Below are 23,807 nucleotides of genomic sequence, written 5' to 3'. Positions count from 1 at the left end.
GGCTTGCTTAACTATAAAACCCATAAACAAAAGCACAAGATATGCCTCAGCTCATTAAGTGAAAGATAAAGTCAGGCCTGAATTCAAGTTCAGTAAGACAATGACCCTCAGGACCAAGGGCAGGAGTTTAAGGACCGCCCTTCTGCTGATTCAAATAAGCACTATGTCAGTCCTAGTCTGACCTCATAGGGTCAAATACTCACTTACTGGATATGAAGGAGGGGCTAGGGATGTAAGCCTGATGTCTACTCGAAGAAAGAGGAAGAGGCAGTCTTTCCCCCCTCCGCACTTCCCTTGGATGATAAAACTGTAGCCCACCAGATCCTCTGGGCAGAGCTTCTGTGCCTGCCTGCTTGCATCTCTCACAAGCGTCCTATCTTAATAAATCTATTTCTTGCCTATCACCTTGTTTCTCGCTGAATTCCTTCTGCGCAGAGACATGAAGAACCTGAACCTCAGTGAGTCCAGACACCAGGTGAGTGATTCTAACTTAAAAACCATGGGTTTAAGTTCCAATCTGGGTTCTGGCTAGGTTCAAGTCATAAGTATTTTCAGTTTTATAAGTGTCGTGCCTGTAACTATAAGTATTTTTTTTCCAGGAAAAGGGCCATCATTTGCTTTTATTTAATTCCCAAAATGTCTGCTGATTTTTCTCCAGTATTGACTGAAGGCCAGCTACATACTGTGCATTGTGGTTTATCATGAGTGTACAGCTAAGGACAAGGGGGCAGGGTCCCCTCGGGAGTGGAAGTTACAAGAGAATGAGGTAAAAGGAGGTGCTGAGCAAATAAAAGGAAATAACTGTGGGTATTTTATTTTGTTCTGTAGGTGCTGGCACCAGAGGAAATAAACAGGGTGATGGAAATGTGTCTAGCTGGTTGACAGGTACAATAAATACTATGGACTGGTTTTTGTGACTCTTATTCCAACCTCCATATAGAATCCCTTCCCAAACTATAGCTAAAATGCCTCTTTGAACTGTAGCAGCAGAAAAGCCAAAAAAATAAAAAATTCAAGTGGCCCTCTCCAGACTCGCCTGTAGCTAGGGTCTGACTATGGTCCCACGGAGGCAATGACAGAGGCAGGCAGTGGGCACTTATGAAAAGATGGGTTGTAGCCAATCCGGTGGCAAAAGCAGTAGACACATCCAGATCGCTCGACCAGAAGCTTATTGCCTGATCTCCACACTGTAGGTGCCCAGAGGCAGGTGGTGGCATTGACATTAATACAAAGACATATCTGTGCTGTGTTGTTTCTCCCGGCTGTCTCTTGAGTGCAAAGCTTCTGACACCTTGGCACAAGAGACATTTCTGTCTCCTCTCCCCATGGTAACTGCTCCATGGTAACCACCCCATGGCAACCGCCCCATGGTAACCACCCCAAAGCAACCACCCCATGGTAACCATCTCAAGATGCCTTTCTTTTTTTTTTTAATTGAGTTATAATTAACACATAGTATTATGTTGGTTTCAGGTCTACAACATAGCAATCACCACGATAAGTCTAGTTACCGTCTGTCACCACGCAAAGTGGTTCAATACTATTGACCATATTCCCTATGCTGTGCAGTACATCCCCATGACTTTTACAGCTGGAAGTTTGTACCTCTTAATCCCCTTAAGCTATTTCCTTCCATCCCCACCCCGACACCCTCCTGTCTGGCAACCAGTTGTTTGCTCTCTGTATCTACGAATCTGTTTCAGTTTTGTTTTGTGTGTTTGTTTTGTTTTCTTGATTCCACATATAGGTGAAATCATACATATTCTTTTTCTCTGTCTGACTTACTTCACTTAGCATAATACCTTCCAGGTCCATTCATGTTGCCACAAATGGCAAGATTTACAGCTCAATGTCAAAAAACAAAACGACCCAACTAAAAAAAGAACAGAGGATGTGAACAGAGTTTTTTTCCCAAAGAAAACACACCACTGACCAGCAAGCACATGAGAAGGGGCTCAACAACCTTAATCATCAGAGAAACACAAATCAAAATCAGGATGAGATACCCCCTCACGCCTGTCAGAATTGCCATCATCAGAAGATGAGAAATAGCAAGTGGTGGTGAAGACATAGGGAAAAGGGAACCTTTGTACACTGTTGGTGGGAAAGTAAATTGGTGCAGCCACTATGGAAAACAGTATGGAGATTCCTCAAAATACAAAAGATAGAACTTCCATAAGATCCAGCATTTGTTTATCCGAGGAGTATTTATCAGAGGAAAACAAACACTAATTTGAAAAGATACGTGCACCCCTATGTTCACTGCAGCATTATTTATGATAGGCAAGGTAGGAAGCCACCTGAGAGCCCATCAAGAGATGATGAATAAAGAAGATGTGGTGTATCACTCAGCCATCTAAAGAACATTCCTTCGTGCCTGATCCTTCCAGAGCTCTGGGGCGGGGGGACTGTTTCCTGCTTTGCCCCCCCACCCCCCACCCCATCCTTTGACATGCCCACAGTGGAGGGTAGTAGAGAGAGGAGCCCGGGCACCTGCTCCCTGTGTCTGACGCTCCCATAATTCCAAATCGTATCACTCGCCTGCCCTTGGCCTTTAAGAATTTGTGAACATTAACTGTTTTTTTTCCAACCTGCTTTCATGGCAGCTCCATCCTCCTCCTGGGCTCTGCCGCAGTGAAGGGGCCTTGTCACCCATTTCCCCTCACTGGCCTTGTCCTTCTTCAGAACTGAGTTCACGTGGTTGCTTGCTTTCTTTTTTAAAAATTAAAAAAAAAATTTAATTGAAATATAGTTCATTTACAATGTTGTATTCATTTCTGGTGTACAGCAAAGTGATTTAGTTCTACACACATACATATCTATTTTTTCAGATTCTTTTCCCTTATAGGTTATACAAAATATTAAGTATTCCTAAGCTATATAGTAGATCCTTGTTGGTTATCTGGTTTTTATTTTGTTAATTTTATTTTATATTGGAGTATGGTTGATTTAAAATGTCGTGTCACTTGGCTACTTTCTGATTGCTCAAGAATGTTATTCTGTAGATTAGCTGGCCTTTTCTCATTGCTGAAGTGGGGTGACATCTTCTTGAAGCTATCCACATCCTAAGCGGAAGCAGAATTCTGATTCTGGAGTTCCCGTTGTGGCTCACTGGGTTAAGGACCTGATGTAGTAGTCTTCATGGGTATATGGGTTCAGTCGCTGGCCTTGCTCAGTGGGTTAAGGATTCAGCGTTGCTGCAAGCTGTGGTATAGGTCACAGATGCAGCTTGGACCAGTGTTTCTGTGGCTGTGGCAGAGGCTGGCAGCTGCAGCTCCAATTCAACCCCTAGCCTGGGAATTTCCATATGCTTCGGGTTCGGCTGTGAAAAGAAAAAAAAAAAAAAAAAAGAAGAATTCTTTAATTCTGTTTAGAGACCCAAGATTGGGGGTCTGGAGTGTGCTTCTCTTCCGGGCAAGAGATCAAGGCACCTGTGCTGCTAAAAAGGTTCCAACATGAAACATCTGTTAACTCACCAGGCATTTATTAAGCGCCTACTACTTGCACATCACCATATAAAGAGCTGAGAGTAAAAAGACGAATGAGCCACAGTCTGCCCTGCAGTTCCTCACAATCCAAAGGGAGCGAATGCACATAAACAAATGTTATAAAGCAGAGTGATGACTTCCATAATAGGAATGGAACAAAACACTGCAGGAACGCAGGCTCGAGTAAAGTGGACACGGGGCACTAAGGACATATAATTATTTGAATTATTTCTGAAATTTTGAGCAAGAGTTTTCTAGACAGAAAAGGTGAGGCATCATCCACAGAAAAGGGTTCCTTCCATTCGTTGTTCACAAATAAGGAAATGGAATTCTCATTTGTATTCTTATGCCAGGGTTAGCCCAGATCAGAATCCTCTTCCTGAGGTCTGGTGGGTCAGCCCCATCTTAGCCACGGTCAGCTCTGTGCCTGAGTCCTGCAGGGGAACTTAGAATTTCTGCAAGGTCAGTAGGTTCTAGGTCTAGATCAAAGGGAATCTAGTAGGTCACATTTGATTAAACTCAGTATTTTTTTCCATAAAAGTAGAAATTTGAAGCCAATATCTAGGATGCTTTCATTCACACTTGCCCTCTTTGTAGTTTTCTTAACTTCTAGGTTTGTTGCATCTCAACGGGGTAGATGTTTGGCTCTTGGTTTATTTGCACCACTGGGAAGAGATGGCAGCATGGCTCTGAAAAGAAAGGTGCAGCTGGAGTTCCCGTCGTGGCTCAGCGGAAACGAATCCCACTAGGAACCATGAGGTTGCGGGTTTGATCCCTGGCCTCGCTCAATGGGTTAAGGATCCGGCATTGCTGTGAGCTGTGGTGTGGGTTGCAGACTCGGCTCGGATCTGATGTTGCTGTGGCTCTGGCGTAGGCTGGCAGCTACAGCTCTGATTAGGCCCCTAGCCTGGGAACCTCCATATGTCAGGGGTGCAGCCGTAAAAAAGAAAAAAAGACCAAAAAAAAAAAAAGAAAGAAAGAAAGAAAGGTGATGCTATGTAGTTGCCAAAGCTGTCCTTTTAGCCTAGTATAGTATGTCTGCGCCAAGATAGGAATAGTGGAGCCAAACAGGGAGTGGTTAGTGTCAGATGCCCACGCAGACCATGGCACGTAGGCCAGTAGGAGTCTGACTACTAGCAGACCAGAAGATGTTAACTCCCAGGCATGTGAGGACACTGTTCCTCAGTCTGTGGACAAAGCCAGGATGAGAAGCTGGTGACACAGACACAGACAGGAGCAGGAAGCAGGATAGGAAGCCAGGCTACCCAGGGAGTTCCACGAGGTAGGTGACTGGTCGGCAGAGTCTGCCTGCACACCTACAGACACAGTCCCATTGCTCGTCTCCACCGGCAGCTGCACATCATTTCTGAGAACCATGCAGGGTCTACACACAGAAACATGCAGGCCACAAGTTCTAAGTAGAACAATATACAGCCAGCAAAGCACAACTATGAGCACATGTCCCTGTGCTCAGGAAACTGTAGGAGATACTTTAAACTAGTCAGCTAGGAGTTTCCTTGTGGCTCAGTGGGTTAAGGATCCGGCATTGTCACTGCAGCGGCTTGGATCACTGCGATGGTGCAGGTTCAATCCGTGGCTCAGGAACTTCCCCATGCCATGGGCACAATAAAAAAAAAAAAAAACCAAAAAACAAAAAACAAAACAAAACAAAAAAAAAGAGTCAACTTGTTGACAATACACTTGGAAAAGTAGCTTTGGAAAAATGCATAAAAATTTTAGTAAAGGCACAGATCTTATTATTCTAAAAAACAAAATATTTCAGCATTTGAAAAATGTCCTTTTTCTTTACTGATTAAGGGAACAAGTTGGTGAAAAGAGAGAGTATCACCCTATAGAAGGGAACGAAAAAAGCTATTATAGAAAATTCCACAGTTGGTGCTGCAAACTCTGGCACATGGATGTCCTCATTCCTTGGTATTTAAGGTTTTACCTGGGCAGGGGTGGGCGAGTAGAGCCCCACACAGCGAAAATTCATTCCACATACAAATTCAACAGCTGGTTCATTCTCAGTTGTCTTAGCATCCCTTTGACCTCTTTTTCTTGTATGTTTGGATTTTCAAAGAAGTCTGAAGTAAAACAATTGTCAACATTGCCAGACATGATCTTCAACATCTTGAAGGTTGTTATAAAAGAACCCCCCCAAATTACTTTAAGTAATTGTTTTCCTTGTTGGAAATTTGGAAATGTTCCTTCATATCCCATCTTTCCTGCACAGCAGATGAGAATGTGTTTCCTCTTGTTTTGTTTCTCTTCTTTTCTGGCCAAATCCGAGGTATATGGAGGTTCCCAGGCTGGGTGTTGAATTTGAACTGCAGCTGCAGGCCTATGCCACAGCCACAGCAACACCAGATCCAAGCCACATCTAAGACCTACACCACAGCTCACAGCAATGCCAGATCTTTAACCCACTGAGCAGGACCGGGGATCAAACCCGAGTCCTCATGGATAATAGTTGGGTTCATTTCCACTGAGCCACAACGGGAACTCCTTGTTTTGTTTCAGAATATAAGATTTTACTGAGAATATTTTTCCAGTGAAGGGAGAAAAAAACCCAACTACCAAAAAACCAACAACCCATCACATTATATAATTTGAATTCAAGTACTACCACACAATTTTAACCCTAAGAGAGGAAAAATTCAGCAATCCAAGCCATTATTTAGGATCATTCCCTTCCTTGTATTTTAATGATAGGAAGAGATTTAAAGTAAGGTCAGCTGATGGTGAAAGTCAGTAGGAAACTATTCTCACTGACACAAGGTTAACTCTCTCCACTGTCAATTTCCTCCCACACCGAGCAAGTGGGTCTCATAATAATGGCTGTGCAAAGGCACCATAATTTGAGGAGGCTCTGAAGGTGTGGGTTATACAGTCTTTAAAGAAATCCCTTTGGGTGAATCATTAAAGGGTAAGGACTTTTATCCCTCAAAGTTTCAAATCACCAATAAGGCATTTTCTCCATAGTGAGGCTTTCATTAGTAGGTCTAGAAGGGAGGTAATTGCATAGCATGTAAATTATGTTCTCATTATTTGTGAGTATTTTTTATTATTATGTTGTATTTATACATAAAAATTCTACAACACAGGATGAATTAGAGAACTGTTTTCAGTGGTAACAGATAAACATGCATTTTCCTCAATAACAATGTTTGTTCAGAGCTTTATATTTTAAACTGTTTTCATATACTTTTTCTTAATCCTCATCAGAAATCCATGGGATGGACAAGGAGACATTATTTCCTCATTTAACTGATGAAACACTACATACATATTTAATGGAGATAGAATCATCTTGATTTTGCCATTAGAAAAACTGCATTAAGAATAAAAATGAATGCACTGTCCCAAAGGCTGGATCTGACCATGCAGCCGTCATTACCAAGACAAGTCAGACAGAACTGGGATTATTTGGGCTTGGATTTTACCCAGTAAATTGTATCAATTGTTTCCTTCACTATGGTAGCAGTAGTTGGCTGTGGGAGTTACCCTGAAAGAATCAGGCAGAAACATGAAAACAAGTGTCTTGATGTCCAATTCTTACTCTGACCACTAGAGGGAAGTATTGCTCTCTTCACATATTGCCTGTCTGTGTATAAGATAAAATATTGGCTTCTCTCAATCCAGCTATCCCGCACATTCACAGGATGCATCTCGGTGGTATACGTCAGGAATGTGGCTTTGAACCCCCAGTTCTAGATGGTGCCTCATCTGCCAACCCCAAGCACTAGCAGATCATTGGCCTCTAAATCAGGTGGTGTGGTTTAGGGCGAGGGGAGGAAAGTGTCTCTCTTTTCATTAACCAGCTTCTGCACTGAGGCTCCAACTAAGTCTTTAAAACCTAGAGGCCTCTTCCTAAGTATTAAGCTATAGATAAGTAATTTTTATCATAGGCTCATAGACTTTCACCTTGATTCATTTCCTAGAGAAAAGAAAAAGGTGAATGTATTGCTTTGATCACACTATTAGGCATCAAAAAATTATGAAGACCAGGAGAGGAGGAGAGAAAAAAATTCTCTGCTCCTGTGATTAACTACAACATAAAAAATACTATTTAAAAATGGCTACATAAAAATACTAATTGCATTACCTAAAGTATAATGTGCTTTCACGGATGTTTAATAAGCTTCTATGGGTGAGTAGGTGGAAAGAGTTTTTGGCGATTGCATGACAGTTGAGCATTTCTAAGAGGATATAAAAAGAACCTGTAAAAGTTTTTACTGTGCAAAGTAATGATCCCTAACTTTGCCTGGCTTCACAGCCAGTATGGCTGGTGCTCATTGCAAATGCCAACGGGAAATAATAACTTCTGGTCTATGACACTTCAGCAACAAGATGAAGCCTCACGTGGCCACACCCTATCTTATAAAGGAAGTCTTCACTCATGTTTGGAGTTTCAAGATTTCTCACTCTCCTGAACTGAATATCTGTGTCCCTCTGGCACTTACCTTCTGCTACCTTGTGTATTGAGGCAATTTCCAGAGAGACTAGACTGATAGTTTGTTTCAGTTCAGTAAAGATTTACTACAAATGCCTTGCCTAAGGCTAAGCTGCAAACTGAAATATATTGATGTAAGACACTCCCTTCTACTACTAGGCATCCAGTTCCTCTGACAGCTCATTGACAACAGCAATCTGTTTTGCTGGTCCTTTCTCCTGCAGACACAAGCTCTCAAGGAAACCCCTCTTTACAACTCCCAATGCTTCCCTCAGCTATTGCTGGGGATCCTTAGATGTCTCACCAACACGCCCTATTTTCTGCCTTGTGTACTCACCCTCATTCACGTCTGTTACCCTCAAAGCCCCGTGACATCCAGGCTTCCTTCTGTGGCTGCTGCCCACATTACAGAAGAGGCAGTGCCAAGGGAGCTGTGCCCCAGGGAGCATGAGCAGCTGACTGCCCTCCACCCCCAGGTCTTCAGTAGACCAGAAGTTGTCCTTTCCCACAGCCTCTCCCTACATACACCCCCCACCTCCAGGCTGAGAGAGCAACCAAGCAAAGCTAAACTCTCCTCATCTCTCTTTATCACCACAGATCTGTGACAACCCCTGGCTCATTCTCCTTCAGCCACAGATCTCCCACTAGCCGCCATCCCAGGCACCTCTAAATTCCACCACGAGCCTTCCCCAACAAGGGTCAGAGCACAAAAGATACGCTCCCTTGGGAAATTGACAGGCTTGGCTTTGCCAGTTCCTGATTTTCATCAGAGTAAACTGTATGTAGTAAAGACTGAGGAAATGTTTGGGCAGGGTCATGATGATGAGTGTGGGAATTTGCCTTCATTTTAGGGGTGACCAAGCCTGTCACCTGTTTAATGATTATTCTGTGCTTTAACACAGAAGCCACTTGCTTGTGTGAACCGTACAGCAGAATTTGTCATTAATCGCCTATTTTCAATGATCACATGGTAATCAACCTCATTTCCCTAAAGAGACCATAAAGTTCTCAAAGTCAGGGAACTGATTTTATGTTGCATTTTTTCCTCTATTGCTGTTATATATTCTCTCCATAACCTCCATTTCAAGCATCCCAAGTTCTAGCTGCCCGCTCCCTCCCTCTTTTTTCTCCAATGGTTCTCTCTCCAACACATCCTTAAAGTCTTTGCTAAAATGTCACCTCCACAGAGACCTTTCTCCCCAAGCCTCCTCTGCCCTCCATTAACCCCATGACACTTATTACCCTCTGACTCGCCATCAATGTTTACCTTGTTTATTGCCAGCCTTACCCCATCAGAAATAAACTCCATAAAGGAGTTTTTGTCTCCCTCATTCACTACTGTAGCCTCAACGCCTGCAAATGTGTCTGACACATAATCAACACTCCATAAATACATGTTGGGTAAATTGGTAAATCAAGCTTTTAACCACAGCATTTTCCAAAGTGGGCCATTAAGAAATATTCGTTTATCTGTGTTAACATGTTTTCATCAGTTCAGGAAAATGGAAGGTCAAAGGTCGCTTAGACATGGTGCCAGAAGAGCCTGTGGAAGCTTACCACCTGTGAAAATCTCTGGAAATGGTTTAAATGCAAGCAAAATAAGCAAAGGATGCTTTGTAATGAAGACTTTGGGACTGGAATCATGGAAGGCCCTGGAACTAGCTAGGTCTCTAGGATGATCAGTTCAGGGATTTCCAAACAATTTACACAGAAGACGCTTTCAGCAGGGTCAAGCGTTCAAACCCAAGATACTTTACACATGCAGAGAAGCATATAAGGAAAGCTCCATAACAAAAACAATCCATTGATAATGTGATGATCTTGATCAGAAAGGCTCCATGTTACAAAACGTGGAGAGTGTTTAGTGGGATAATACTTTTCAATATTAACTCTTCCTAATATTTCCCGTTTTCCTTCTATGTGGGGAGACTAGATATGAATTTTCTGTTGCCCAAGTGTTATTTGACACTGCAGAATGCAGGTGTACCAACCACGTCTTCTTCTTCTTTTTCAGCTTCATGGAGATATAATTGACATATAACATTATATAAGTTTAGGCTGTACAATATGGGGATTCAATGTCTGCAGATATTGAAAAATGATCCCACATTAAGCTCATTAACACATTCTTCACCCCACATAATTACTGTTTCTTTGTTGTGGTTATGGTGGTGAGAAGATCTAAGATCTACACTTCCAATAACTTTCCAGTAAACAATACAGTATTGTTAATTATAGTCACCAGGCTGGGTCCCCAGGACTTTTCATCCTAATTGGAAGATTTTACCTTTTGTATTTGCTGCATTTCTTTTTTTTTCTTTTTTTTTAGGGCCACACCCACGGCACATGGAAATTCCCAGGCTAGGGGTCAAATTGGAGCTGTAACTGCCGGCCTACACCACAGCCACGACAACACTGGATCCTTAACCCACTGAGCCAGGCCAGGGATCGATCCTGAGTCCTCATGGATGCTAGTCAGATTTGTTAACCACTGAGCCACGACAGAAACTCCTGTATTTGCTGCATTTTGATGCTTTGCCTCTAGGTCCTTGCTGACCTAGGGTTAAACCAATTCCTAGAGATAATAAACAGCTCACATTCAGCCTTTCAAAAGGCTCACTTTTCACGTTTTGTTTGTTTTGGTCGTGCCCGCACCATGTCTAAGCTCCCGGGCCAGGGACTGAACCTGTACCACAGCAGCGGCCTGAGACACAGCAGTGGCAATGCTGGATCCTCAACCTGCCACAACACCAGAGAACTCCCCAAACTTTCTTCCAGTGGTAATTATCTCCTGATGCACTGATCTTGCCATACCCCAGTAATTATAAAACCTATATATATTTTTTCTCTTTATTCTTTTTTTAGGGCCATACCCGTGGCATATGGAAGTTTCCAGGCTAGGGGTTGAATCAGAGCTGCAGCTGCCAGCCTACACCATGACCACAGATACACCAGATCCAAGCTGCATCTGTGACCTATGCTACAGCTTGTAGCAATGCTGAATCCTTAAGCCCCTGAGGGAGGCCAGGGATTGAACCCACATCCTTATGGACACTATGTCGGGTTCTTAAACTGCTAAGCCACTACAGGAACTCTAAAACCTAAATCCTAAGATAGCAGAGGTAGCTATGATCCTGGCCTATAAGAAACAACTACTACATTAACAACCAATTAGATTTGGAAGAGTAAAAACTCTGTAATTTGGATCGGGAGAAAAGAGCGATAGATTAGAAAAATGATGTCGGACTCAGGAGGAGACCCACCTTCATTATCACTTGCCCACCTGCCCTTCCCAGGGCTCAGCTGAGTTAGGAGTTACAGAGCTGAGGGGCAGATTTGGGGAAGCAACATGAGGACAAATCTTGAGCCTACTCCTTCTCTGGAGTTCTAGGGTATGGTGATCTTCAGACATCTCCCTCATTCACACAAACATTCCTTAAGGCAGGTGTTATCATTAACTTACAGATGAGAAAAATGTGATAGAAAGGCATTAAGATCACAACTATCAGATCAATGCTACTGAATTATGATACCAATAGCTGTCATTTATTGGCCGATTCTGATAGGACAAGTGCAATGACGCTATTTTATTGCATTCGTCCAACCACACAGAATGGTGCAGAATGGTCCACAAATGAAGCATATGACTCTGCATTCATGTAGCCTGGCCTCTAACTCTGATTCTACTGGTCAATAGAAAAATATTTCGTCCTTCTGTAAGTCATAAGTCACTTTCATCAAGGTCTATTTAAATTTTTTTTTTTTTTTTTGTCTTTTCAGGGCTGCACCTGCTGCATATGGAAGTTCCCAGGCTAGGCCAGGGGTTGAATCAGAACTGCAACTTCTGGCCTATGCCATAGCCACAGCAACGTGGCATCCTTAACCTGCTGCTCGAGGCCAGGGATCGAATCCATGTCCTCATGGATACAAGTTGGGTTTGTTACTGCTGAACCACCACAGGAACTCCCTATTTTTTAATTGTTTTTTTTTTTTAACATCCTGCCCCTAGAAATTATTAGAGCCACAGCTGCACAAAGTTTGAGAAAAAAAAATCAAACGTCCCTAAAGGCTTACAATGCAACAACAGCAGTCCCCAGCCTACTATTAACCTCTCATCAGCCGGCACTCCAGGGGTGACCACTTCTTACTTTCTTAGGTAATAGTCCTGAATAGGAAGGAATATATTTAGGCTGTTATTTTTGATTACTCAGTTGTAGACAGTATCTATTAGCTCACCATTATGGAAGGTGAGGTTTTACCTGCTAGATTAGCTGTCTAAGGCCATATTATGTATGCCCTTTGCATTGCCAACTCTACTTTCACAGTATGTATCAATTATTTATGAACAGCATTTACCCTGTTTACATGCTCATGACTGTAGCTTTGGCTTAGTGCAGAAATAATCATGTACCATGATTACATTGCTTTTCTTGGAAAATGTCCCTTTTCCTAGGAGTCACCTATAATCTATGTTTTCTTTATCTTCTCAATTCTAATTACCTTTGTGTTTTCGGTGTTGTATTTTTCTGTCTCTTGCCTCTGGAATGCAATGCGTGGGACCTGTCTATTGACTCACAGCTTAATACCAGAACAGGAAAGTGCCTGGCACTCAGTAGAGGCTCAACAAACCCTACTGAATGGATATCTATGAGAAAGAATATACTCTAGTGTGGAATTAACAGAGTTGTTACCAATCAGAGGATAGAGAGGAGAGGGGGCAGAGACAGTGAATGGCATGGTTTCTTGCACTGGCCATCACAGGGCTCTATAGGCCCGAGGCAGTCAGGGTGATTTTAAGGAGGAAGAATTATAATAACATTTAGCAGTAGTGTGTGATATTTATTGCATAAAAGGAAGCCGAAGAGCTAGCGAGAGGAAAAAAAAACACAGAAATAAAGAAAAAACAATCTGTTTCCAGCTGTTTGTTTATCTGAAACACCCATGAAATAGATATACTGGTTAACACCTGTGGTCTTGCCTGTGATGAATTATATTTAGAATAATAAGAATACTGGGGTGGCAAACTTTCAAATTAATTGATTTCTCTACTTAATACAGACTTGCCAGAAAATCCTTTTTAAAGACTCCTTTGTTAAAAATAGTTTTAAAGTATTTCCATAGACTTCTTTCCTTAATTGCATAATATGCCAATACGATTAATCTGTATTTAGATAATATGATAGTATTTCATTAGCATTAACCTGAAGATTAACTGTGGTGAGGGAACCTGAGGTGGAAGAAATACTTCTGTCTGGAAGGTCTACGTTCCAATCCTCATTTGATCTGATCCAGTTGAAGGTGACCTTTACTAAGTCACTTTATTTTAGTCTTTACTAGTTGGCCTCTACATAAGGGTATGGGACTAAGAGATCTGACAGTTGTAGGATTTTATCAGGCTATTATCCTGCGATAGTTTAGATACAGAATAGGTGAGAGGACAGCATTTTTACAGGCTGAATGATCTAATTAAATATTCAGGAAATCATGGACTTAAAAGATATATTTAAAAATCCCTCTTATTTGACCATCAAGATTTTTTAAAGCTAATAAATGGAGAGAAAACTATTTAGGTATTTGGTAAATTTAACAATGTACTCTCAGTTAAATCATGCTTTCTTGATGATAGAGCTATACCTTCTACATTCTCCACGAGGGTGGACTTGCAGGTGGACCATGATCAGTGATGAGTAATACATCTCATAAAATGATAGACCCTCAGTCTCACGGGTCTAGAATCACTCGGTCTAGTCCTTCTATCTTTATGTAGAAAGAAAACAATGGAGCTAAAACTGTGTATCTGTGTGTCTTTGTGTGTGTGTGCATAACAGAGAAGAGAATGAAAGATGCTTTTTCCCAACTGTAAACCTTTGAAAGAATCTAACCCACAGCCATCCAAGTGAGTATATTTTATGTCCCCAGATTCTCAAAAGAATGACTCTGTGCAAAACAAATCCAACACCAAAGAACATCAAAGTCTTGCATTTTACTAGTCTGTGGGATTCATATGGAATACTCAGATGTAACCTTTGAAAGGAATAGCAATGAAGGAATTGGCCGGTCTGTGTGGAATCTGTAAAAACTGTGTGGATGGTGCAAATATTATCTGGCCTCAAAACTTTAACATGCAATTAGTCATTTTCATGGGCTCTTATAAAAACATCTTTTATCTCACTTAGCAGGGCATGCAATTGGTACCAATATCTCTGTTGGGAACAGGAAAGGTGGGAGTTGTCAGTTAATAAGGAAACAGAAAGTAAATCAAATTTCTTTGTTCTTTGAAAATTTTTGAAATGTTTTGGTAAATGCTTGGATTTCTTGACTTAATAATCTCATGATAAAATATCTGAGTGTGTGGCAGGGCCTCCCCAGAGAGCTTGGAAAACAAGCTCGACATCAGACCCACATATCTGGAGTGGCTAATCCCAGAGGTGTCATTAATTCATAGACTTGATGTTTTTAGTTACAAATTTTTAAAACTTCTTACAGAATGTAATTCTTCTAAAAATTTCCCAAAGGAGAGGCTCATTTAACTCCGAATCCTTTCTCGGTGCGGATAACCCTGAAGAATTAAATAGTCAAACCTGGGTGGGAAGAGCAGGGTTTCTGACAGTGAGACTTAGGAAGTAACATCATCAACATCATCTTCAATGTGGGAGAGACATTTTCGGAAAGTATTTAACAGCGAAGTGACTTCCTTCTCACCACAATTTAGGACCATCTATATATAGTTGTGCTCTGTCAAAGTTCACATGCAGAGAAGACGTTTGTGGCTAGTGGGTGGCTTTAAGAGACATTTATTTTGTAGAGTGCTCTGGAAGATGACAGATACGCTTTGGTCTCAGCAGTACACAAAATGAGTAGGGACAAATTCCTTGGTAGGTGTTCAGTGCTTGAGATGTGACTTGCTGTAGACAGTTACTAGATTTTTCAATAGCTATCATAAATCTCCTTTAATCAAGAAAATAGCTAGTCCATTTTAGATACATTAAAAATAGACAAAGACTATTTAAAATTATATATATACATACCATGTCAGCAATATATTCCTGGTTACATTTTCTACAGTTCCACGAGAGGAAGGATTTTGATCAATACCAGAAACAAACTCATATAACCTGCAGTGTGTGTGTGTGTGTGTTTACACGTAGGACAAGATAGGACTCCAGTGTTGGCGTTGCCGACTTGGTCCGTTTTCACTTCATAAGAATTCTTATAGTTGTGGAAGGAGCAAGTCAGCTGGGCCTGTAGGGTTCAAATATCTTCTGTTTGGGGAGAAGCTTCCATTTTGACTTTCTGCCTCTCACATCCCCAGGCGTGTGAACCTACGGTCACCCTCCTATTTAATGACAACTCCATTTGTGTGTGTATATGTGTGTGTTACATGTATACACATGCGTGTACACATATATGTATGGATGTATATATGTGTGTGTGCTCCTCTGCATCCTTCTAGCCTGAATAAATAGATGGGGTCACACTAAATAATAATAACAGCAGCACTAGCCCTGATCACATACAGCATCTTGCCTAGTTTTTTCAAGGCAGTTTGAAAGTCGCTAGCTGTGTATGTTGGGAATGATTGGCAGAGCCATTTCCTGCTCCAGTTTCCTGGTCCAGTTGGAAGCCTGGAGACCAGACATGTCTTGCCAATTCTGCCGCGTGCTAAAAGCTGTGCCTGTGTTCGCCACCCTAGATACCACTGCAGTGTACGGATGGCCTCCCTGTGCAAAAGCCAAGTAAAAGTTCATTTGTGAGGTGAGAGCATGTTTCATTCATTGTTCTCTTGCATTCCGTTGCCTGGTGCAACCTGAAATAGCTGTTCTTTTCTTGTTTGTTTTTCCTCTATAGCTCTCCCTCTCCCAGACCCACAGCTGTGGAACTGTGGCAGGGACAGAACTGGAGAGAGGACGTCATGCCGAGCTCACCCTGTCCACCCCTGGGACTAAGGCTTAACGTACGTGTCCCTCTTCCCTTAAAAATGGCTCCTCAAGTGAAAGGCCTCTGGTGTCCTCAACAGGGAGCCAGCCACTTGGTTGAGGCTCCAGTAGATCCCATGTTAATAGACCTGTATACATGGTGTGTATGCGTGTGTGTACACACTCGAACACACACCAGCATTACTTAATGTTGGCTGCTCACTAGAATTAGCCACCCAGTTTAAAAATATTTAGTTACCTGACCCACCATGACCACTTGAAACAGGCTCTCTAAGGGGATGAGATGGTTTTAAAACTATCCCCAGACAACTGTGATGCATCATAAAGACTTGGAACCACTAGGATGTATGTGTGGCCTTGGGTTGGACCATGTCCAGCATCTTAGAGAGCATTTGGGGGATTCAGCACACGACCCCCTTGGACCTGCAGGCCTGAGCTGTTCCTGAACCAGGGCATTGTGGTCAGTCCTGGGAGGCTAAGCTGTGTTGAACTTTTTCAAGAATTCTTCCTTAGCAAAACCAAACCAGTGGTTCTCATTTCTGGTCGTGTCAATAGAGCTGGCCTTCCAACCCAAATTAGCAATTGCAAAAATATGTGGCAAAGTCTGAATATCTATGAGTTTTTTTAGTTCCACCGCCTTCAGTCTATGTAGGTGTCACAGGTTACACCTGCAACATTACTGCATTCAGTTAATTATAGTTGTTAGATGATTAGGGAGAAGTTCTCTCAAGATTGGGAGTGTAAACTTTATCTTCCACACACCATGGAGAATAAGTTCAAGGCTAGATGGCAGTGAGGAAGAACATAAAAAAATGAAGTGCAGAGTGTTCTATCAGAAGAAAAAATAACTCGATAAATAAAACACAGAAGGAAAGCTTGTAATATGTTCCCAATGAATCAGAATAATTGGAGGGGTATTTAATGTTAAGCAGGTGCAAAGAAAATAGGAGGGTGAAAGGTTGATCACAGAAAATACTAAGTTGTAAGGTTGAAAATGCAGAAAAATCCCATTCCTTGTCAACCCATCAACTGGCAGCAGACATTCTGAAGATAGTTTTAGAAAGAGCAAGCTTCTTTAGGAGTGGCAGACACAGTACTTAGGATAGGGTTAAGGTCTGAGCAATGGACAGAATGAGGATCTTGTATAAATGGCATCGACAAAGACTGTCCAGCTGAACACGGATATGGGCCAAAGTTTGGATTAAAAATCAATGATGAGCAGAATTGGAGCAAGGGGGAAACAATGAGGAATCCTGATACAATCAGAATGGAGGTTAATTTCTTAATTAAACTTGACTAAAGATCGTTACCAGTTTCTCAGTATGGAGATATTGGACAATTTAAATAAAAAACTTACAGTATTAGCTTTTGTTGCTTTTTATGACTCCTTTTGAAGTAAAGTGCACAGCAAATTGAAGATAGTTCTTCAAGGAAGATAGTTCCTTGTGAGGTTTGGAACATCTTCACAAATATTCCTATTGGCTTCATAAAGCAATGAGTTAAGGATCCTTCCAGATATTGTTAAAGTGATACATCAGGGACTGGGTGGTCTCCTTAAGGCCATCAGTTACAATTTTGGTAGATGCAGTGGGATGATCCATGAAATCAGTTTCTCTTCCAGACACTTTCTTGGTCAGTTTTATTTCACTTTGATTATGCTCCCATTAGGGTTTTTTTTTTTCCAGGTGAGACCCTACATATTTTTTTTTCTTGGTCTTTTTAGGGCCAGGCCCACAGCATATGAAAGTTCCCAGGTTAGGGGTCGAATTGGAGTTACAGCTGCTGGCCTACACCACAGCCACAGCAACATGGCATCCAAGCCTCATCTCCATCTACACCACAGCTCACAGCGGCAATGCCAGATCCCCAACCCACTGAGGAAGGCCAGGGATCGAACCTGCATCCTCATGGATAAGAGTCAGATCCGTTTCTGCTATGCCGCAATGGGAACTCTGAGACCCTGCATAATTTATTATTCACTCGATTTGAATTTTTTTTAAGGTGTTAAAAAGAAAAACCCTAGGTGAATATTACAGATCATATCACTGATGCCCAAGATAAATCTGAGACTCTGATTCTTTCCTTTTTTTTTTTTTTTTTCCTTTTTGGCCACCCAGAGCCATAACTGATTATTTATCTAATTGCAAACATTATCAATCTCTGCAGTAGCAGATCAACTGTCAATCTTGATCACCCACACATACCTGGAAGCGGTACCAGAAGTAAGAGAGTGTCAGGTATGAGAATGAAAATTTATCTTTTAGAATTGCTCTTAACAGAAGGGAGAAAATCTTCAGAAGTCATCTTCATAGATTTTATTCCTAAATATAGATGCTTTTAAATTGTTTGAAGAAACCCCTTCAGAATATTTGGAGAAGAATCAAGTGAGTATGTCAACCCCAAAGCAGCTGCTGCCTTTACAAGAGATGTTCAGAAACAGGTTCTTATGTCACTGGTATCTTACAAGTGACAGGAGAAGCACACTTCGAGAAGGAAAGGGATGCCAAAGAATAAAGAAAATATATCAGTAAGTACTGGAATGATTTAGACATAAAATAATTTGTCAGGAGGGTCTGTGGCCTCATCTACAGTAGAGGTATGAGAGCCACCACTTACAGCTATTATTCGATGTAGATAAATGGGCTTGTTACCACGCATAACACTCAATACGGCTTCCCACTTTTTATAGTCTGGGAACTGAAGAGACAGCCATGCTTACATTAGCACATTATTAAAATGAGCTACAATCAAGATAGTTCTGTTTCTAACTTTTATACTTATATCTCTTTACTACAGCATCATTTTAACATTTCAAAAATAAATAGGTGGATGGGGGGGTTCAGGAGGAATTTTGTCTTTCTCATAGGACTCAAATTACATGTTACAGTTTATTTATTTAAAGTTGAAATGTCAGCGGAGATGCCATTTTCAGATTCATGATGCATGTTGGGGTGGAGAATGGTGTCCCTTGGTGACCTTCTAAGAAACCCAGAGAGATAAGACCCACCCTGTGTCCTGTGGGCAGTTGTAAAGGTCAGAGTGCAATTGTAGAGGTCAGGCTGGGGTCTGGCCCCTCTCATCCTGTACCATGATGGGACTAACTTTTGGAGGGAAGGGTTCTGTTTCCTAGATCAGGAAGCAGAATGGACTACCAAAACACTTCAGAGTGGCACCTAAATATCATCTGATGTCCCCAAACCTAGGATCCTAACAGACATCTTTATGCATAATAAATCATGAGTTAGATTCCTCTGGTTGCAAGTGACATTAATCCAATCAAAAATTGCTGTAACAAACCAGCCTACTACACAAGGGAACTGTGGTCTTACATATTTGTAAATTCCAGGAGTAGATGTTACTTCAGGCAAACCTAGAATAACTCCTGTTGCAAGAAGCCAGTCTTTATAGCTTAGCTCTGATTTTGAAGATGTGGGCTTCATTCTAGGGGAGATTCTTGCACCATGATGGCAAGATGTCTCTTGCTTTCCCAGGCTCACACGAGAGCAGCTCAGCAGCCCTATAGGAAAGACAGCTCCCTTCCCCCTAGTAGGTCAATAAAAATCCTGAGGTCAGCTCCCCTTGGAAGAGCTTAAGTCATGCGACCGTCCTTAACACAATCAGTATAGCCAGAAGCATGGTGTATGCTCATGGTCAGGACCAGAATTAACCTCCACACCTGGATCTGGGGGATGGCCTCAGGAACCTCTTGCCCACAGGACTGAGAGGAAAGAAGGAAGGTCATGGCTTGCCAAAAGAAAAGCAGAATGCTGTTCACAAAGGCAGGTGACTGAATGGGCAACAAAAACGAGAACTTTTCAAACCCAACTTGAAATTTTACTTCTAGACATTGAGAAGCTATTCTGTTTAGGGTTTTGGATTTAGGCTCACTTCACCCATTCTTAAGCATATTAATTTGCTACTGTAAACTTAAAGAAAACCCATGTCTAATAAACTATTGAAATAATGTTTTGTTTTCTACAATTATACATAAAGCAGATTTTGTAGGCCAAAGGCAATGGTATAAAGCTATAAATAATGAAACTTAAAAGTCAATATATTTAATTGAAAATATGAACATATTAACTGACCTAGAGGAAAAAGGGAAAATACTTGGGATTTTTATGGGCATGAAGAAAAGTGCTTGAGAAATGGCTCCTAGAGGTTTATACATCAGTGCAAATAAAACAGCTTTGTAGATTTCAAACACAAACCATCCCAAGGAAACTTAGACATTAGAACATGCCTTCAGTGCTCAACTGGGCTGGTGAAATGATGCTAAATGTAATTCAGCCCTAAAGTTCAAATTTCTCTGGAATTTGTTTATTCTGATATCTATATCCTCATCTATCTATCTATCTATCTATCTATCTATCTATCTATCTATCTATCTATCTATATGCTTTTTGGCTGTGCCCATGGCATGTGGAAGTTCCCGGGCCAGGGACTGAACCCATGTCACAGCAGTGATCCAAGCTGCTACAGTGACTGTAAGCCTGATCCTTAGCCTGCTGTGCCACAAGAGAACAACCTGTTTATTCTGATAAAGTGGGATGTGAATGACCTAGATCTGAAACCTGGAAGCTCCTTCCTCCAATATTATTATAACTGAGTGAAAATTCAGAGCATGAAATCTTGTGTTTATGAGTGATCAGTTTATCTGAATCCTTGCCTTTCAGACTCTAAGCAATTATGCTGTCAACTCAGAGAATGTGGCTCCTAACATCCTAAAATCAGCAACAGTCACAGTTCCATTCTTACCAAACAAGAGCATGTTAGTTATTCTACTGGGTTATAATACAGTGTTCATTCATTCCTCCTATCCATCTTTGACACATGGATAGGGGGTTGGTTTTTTTAACCAAACGCAGAAGACAGCTAGTTGAAAGTATTGACAATTTACTGAACAAGCAATACCATTTGCAAGTAGTGGAATAAGTTATGGAAAATTTCTGACTCCTGTGAAATTGAGTAGTTTGAATTGAGTCAATCTGTGAACATATGACAGAAAGTGATGTATAATTAAAATATAAATTTACATTTCACAAAATTTTTCAAATTGCAAAAACTGGTTGTTAAAAATATTACAGGGCACTAATTTATGGCATTGGCCTTAGAAAGTTTGGCACTGTTAGTAAATCAGACATTAGATGCCAAAATTTATTCCACCACATGCAACAGCTATCCTAAAGAGTAAGAAAGGGAACATATCTGCTGAATGCCAAGTTCTTCTTATTTTATGACAAGTCCCATTACACAGATGAGGAAATTGAGGATCAGGAAGATTAAGAAACTTGTCTAAGGTCATATGTAAATTTATTTACCTGAGATATGAGTAGAGGTCCAGCGAGACTGCCTGATTCTATGTGCTTTCTGCCAAACCATGTCACACCAAGGTACATTGAGCACTGCTTTTTTTGTTGTTCTTTATAAAGAGAATTCTAGCCCAGTTTTTGTATGCCGATATGCATTACTTTATAAATTTACCCCAGATTTGTTACTTTTCCAAAAATGTTTTAGACTCATTTGTAACATCTTTTTGTATGAGTGTGTGTGTGTGTGTGTGTGTGTCTTTACCATTCTGATTTAATTCTGTAGAAGACATTACATGGTAAGTCCTATTAAAATTGACACTATAATTCTACAGTAATCTAAGATATAATTTATGCTTGCTTTTTAATTAAGTCAATATACTGGTGATTTTTTGAAGTTTATTTTACCTGCAGTTGTTACTGGTAATTTACTGGAGATCTATTGAAGTAGAATATGGTGCAAGTCTTATGTATGTTCTGTCACATTTAAGTTACCTTTTTATGGGAAATTTAATTGTTGTTGGAGTTAATTTGGTTTACAGTGCACCGAATCTAATACATCTATACTTGGTAAATTCTTTTTCTAACCAGTCCACCTGGAACTGCATCACCCATTAATTGATTCTGAAAAGGGATGCCAGATTTAATGCTGGCATATGTTTTATTTGTTTGCTCTATAACCTCTCACTTATAGTACAGTCTCCATACTTTCTTTTCCCTCCAATCCACGCCCATTTTGCAGGGTTCAATTTCTGGCTTAAGCCCATGTTTCAGGGGAATGAGGTCATTCAAATATCATTTGCCAGATCTCTCCACCAAAGGACAATAACCAAGGACTGGGTGGAAAATCTCACAAAAAGCCAAATTAGAATTTGTGCTAATGAGACCAAGGTATTGGTTACAACGATGATATCTCTCAAAGACAGCATAGTTACCGTAAATGCTCTAATCATCTTCTCCTCCTCTTCAGACTCTCTTGGGCAAACCCAGAGGCTCCAAGTCTAGATTTGACCTTGTTTTTCAAGAGCTTTGTTTTCTTTATCATTTGAAGTGGCCAGTGCATTTTCTGAAAATTAAGGCACAACTGTAGTAAAAAGTGGAGGTCCCTGATTCCAATTATGTTAAATGCAACCCATTCCTTTATATTATTCAGTTTATTAAAATTTTAGTATGTTATGGCAGTATTTCAGGAGACTGATAATTGAACTTGGAGACCCAAATTTTAATTCACCATTAACTGGCTATATGGTTTTCCTTAAGTCTCTGAAGTCCTCTATGCTTTGCTTTCTTTATTGTTAAAAACTGGAAAAGAAATAATGAGTCTACCTGCCAAAGTTACCTCCGACAAAGTACAACATAAACATAAAAGCAATAAAGACTTACAAAATGCAAGGTGTTACTGTTAGGTATAATGTTAAATTAGAAAAAAACCTTCCACTTTCTAATGACAACATCGGCAGTAACAACCCTCATGACTATGTGAATAGCACGATGAAAGGATGAACCAAATTAATCTTTCCTTGAGGTGCATATCAAAAAGTATGCACCTCATACTTTTTTGTACACATCTGAACAGGCATAACACCTATGAAATTATGCTTTTCATGGAAACTTTGACCATATTAATCTTGGCAGAGTTTGGGTAATATTTTTGGAACTCTGAAAAGACTTTCATTTTAATTGCCATGAAAGGCTTTATATTTTTCCCCTACACTGTATTAGGGAAATTAAAAAAAAAAAAAGGTACCACCATGTTCCTGATAATATTTTATGGAAATGAAATAGCCGGAGTAGAAGTGTACTCTCAGATGTCCCCTTTACCGTAACTATGACCTACGTAGAAGTGTGAGCCTTTCAGCCTTCATTCATTAATCGTTCCTGTCACACTTGGTAATGTCATAAATTCATGTTCGTACAACACATTATAAATTGGTATTTTCACCTTTAAGCCACTTTGCACAAAGTGATTTTCTCTCTCTCTCAGCAGGACAGTGAGTCAGACTCCTTCAGCTGTTTCTACTTCTACAACTCCTAATTTTGCAAAGTACATTGGCTGTTTTGGGCTATTGCTGCAGTGACCTAGTCTGAATGCTACGCTGGCCAGCTTGCTCCAAGAATTAATGGACTTCAAGCCTGGATAATGTGTCCCGGAGAAGGTAAAGGAGAAAAAGCACCTTGCTATACTCGCTTTGCACTTATTATTCCACTCCCATGAAGATTCCAGGAAGCCACTGGAGCTTCTCTTATTCTTGACAGTGAAAGTGAGTTGGGAATGTTGAAGGATTAACAAGTCCTAGAGACTGAACCTCAGCACCTCTGAATCCAGTAAAATCATTAGCCGTCCCCATTCCCTGAAGACTGTCTCTAAGTGGTTTTGCCAAAACAAGTCTCTCTACCAGTAGGAGATTGTCAAGGCTCCAATTAGTAAATCCCTAAGCCCCAAAGTCAATTATGTGGGTAATGAAAAGTGCTGGAAAACTCTCATTCCTGGGAAAAGAAAGAATCAGATAGGCCATTAGCCCCACTGGGTGCAAAGAAGGATTAGAATCCACCACAAAAAGCAATGTTCATGCTTCTACTGAAATGGAATAAAGATGACTGAATGACTATACTGTTA

The 23,807-nt window shown here is 40.8% G+C and overlaps 2 long non-coding RNA genes across 3 annotated transcripts in view; one reads left to right on the top strand and one right to left on the bottom strand.

The window, feature by feature from the left end:
• Positions 1–23,807, bottom strand: part of LOC125123129 (uncharacterized) — a 103,070-nt gene that overhangs the window by 3,610 nt on the left and 75,653 nt on the right. For both annotated transcript variants that reach the window (XR_007133986.1, XR_007133987.1), the window contains exon 4: positions 2,592–2,712. This is a non-coding gene — a long non-coding RNA (uncharacterized LOC125123129). The remainder of the gene's footprint in view (positions 1–2,591; positions 2,713–23,807) is intronic.
• On the top strand, positions 446–23,807 carry LOC125123130 (uncharacterized). Its single transcript, XR_007133988.1, has 5 exons — positions 446–475; positions 829–885; positions 15,638–15,699; positions 15,793–15,898; positions 23,178–23,807. It is a non-coding gene; the product is annotated as an uncharacterized LOC125123130 (long non-coding RNA).

The sequence above is a fragment of the Phacochoerus africanus genome, chromosome 3, assembly GCF_016906955.1.
Source record: "Phacochoerus africanus isolate WHEZ1 chromosome 3, ROS_Pafr_v1, whole genome shotgun sequence".
NCBI lineage: Eukaryota > Metazoa > Chordata > Mammalia > Artiodactyla > Suidae > Phacochoerus > Phacochoerus africanus.
This window is presented reverse-complemented; position numbering and strand designations above follow the sequence as displayed.